The sequence below is a fragment of the Haplochromis burtoni genome, unplaced genomic scaffold (genome assembly GCF_018398535.1).
Source record: "Haplochromis burtoni strain Fernald_Lab_line unplaced genomic scaffold, NCSU_Asbu1 Contig_742, whole genome shotgun sequence".
Lineage (NCBI taxonomy): Eukaryota > Metazoa > Chordata > Actinopteri > Cichliformes > Cichlidae > Haplochromis > Haplochromis burtoni.
The window spans coordinates 143936-145753 of NW_024583103.1; the positions used below are offsets into that span (position 1 = coordinate 143936).

The following is a 1818-nucleotide window of genomic DNA, read 5'->3' on the forward strand; positions in this document are numbered from 1 at the left end:
ACCCTGTCCAACATGCTTACACATATCTCATCAATCTTGCACACTATATAGGCTGTACCTCAGGAGGTTGTGCAGGTCACTTACTAACTGAAAGGTGGGCTGGTCGATCCTAGTCTGCTCAGGTCTTCATGCCAAATGACCTTGGTCAAGATAATAATTTCATGTTGCTCACATATGAATGTGTGTCAGTGTTAGATAGGTAGCACTGAGAACAAGCATAGAAAGAAAGTTGTGTAACGTGCTTTGAGAGCTCATATACATTAGAAAAGTGCTATATAGGAACCAGTCCCTTCACCATTATCCATATAAAAATCTATTTATCTGGACAGAGTATTGATCAGTTATCATGCAGTGTTTTCATTTTTCATTTTTATTGATTTTTATTGATTTTAGCTTTATCAATAAATGTGTTTGGAGTACAATACAGAAGTAATAGTGCACTGAGGAAAGAAACTTCTGGTTCTCGGTTGCTGCAGGTCTCAGTGACTTTCTACCTGGAACTAAAGAGGTATTTACACATTTACCAACCTGCTGTTCCTCATCAGCTCAGAGAAAAGCACAGATCTTCCTGCTCTGTTACATTTGACACTTCTTTTTTCTGTATTATGAAAACAGCACATTTCATAACTCTGATCCTTTGAAAGCTTCACGAGTTCAGTAAAGCTCTTACATCTGACATACTTCAAACTGACAAAGAGCCTTTACATAATGGAACATGGCACCGTGAAGAAGACGCATTGTTTTTATGTCTTCTCAAAAAGATTTCTAATGTGACTCCAGCTTCTGTTAGTAATGTTGTGTTACTGTTGAAATGTGAGCCGTTTCTTTAAAGGGCCCATAGTCACAGCTGCCTCCACACCAGCACAAGTTCGACATGAGTGAAACAGAAACTCTGACTCCGTCTATGTGAAAGGTTCATGGGTCAACATCACATTAACCATAATGGAGTCTCTGATATAAAACCATGATATGATCCAAATCTTTTTACACATAGAAATCCTGATTTACAAGTACAAAATATTTATGACCACATTTTGAGCCCATAGGTGAGGTCAAATGTCTTTTTACATTACACCACAGTCATGAAGAGTGTGAGACAAAATGTAGATGCAGTTGTATCACAGCTGTTTGCAGGACAAAGAGCTTTAAGAAGACATGAAGAGCATTATTGTTGAATGTCTTTAATCCTGCAGTGACAAACTTATTTCAGTGTTTCCTGTTGCTGTTGTCCTGTTTGTGTAAGAAGAGGCTGAATAAGCATCCATCAGTGGGAGGTTCCCATCAGGTGTCTCCACCATGGACTCCACCTCCATCCCCGCTCTCCAGGATCCACATAAAGAGAGACGGACGGAGAGAGCAGCGTCTTCTTCACAGAGACACCACCTGCAGAATCACCAGAGAGCCTCCTGAGCAGCAGCCTTCATCCTCCTCATCCTCCATCAGAGCTGCAGGTAAGACGAGCTGCACACCTGGACTCTTGCTCTGCCTCTTGTAACACACATCAGGACGGCTCAGTGGACACATTTCAGAGCTGAACAACACATCAGTGTTAGGACTGTTAACAGACACAAACACATCACAGACAGATGAAGGTGTGAAAGCCGACTTTTAGTGTTTTATCCAGATGTTAAAAGCTGAGTTCAGTGTTTTGGGGCTGGTGGTCATCATTCCTCCTGTTCTTACTGGACGTCAGGAGATCCTTTCCTGATGTGATTGGAGCACAAAGCTCCACAGAGAATAGATTTGAATGTTTGTCTAATTTATCATTGTTGGAGACAAACTTCCTCAAACTGAACTAAAGTAAAACAGAAACATTTT

The 1818-nt window shown here is 40.9% G+C and overlaps 1 protein-coding gene across 3 annotated transcripts in view; it reads left to right on the forward strand.

The window, feature by feature from the left end:
• The first annotated feature begins 1342 nt into the window (after positions 1 to 1342).
• Positions 1343 to 1818, forward strand: part of LOC102302538 — a 9740-nt gene continuing 9264 nt past the window's right edge. The window contains exon 1 of one of the 3 annotated variants that reach the window (XM_014330305.2): positions 1343 to 1451. The gene's annotated coding sequence lies outside the window, so the exon portion shown is untranslated. The remainder of the gene's footprint in view (positions 1452 to 1818) is intronic. The other 2 variants (XM_042215518.1, XM_042215519.1) reach the window with 2 other exon arrangements.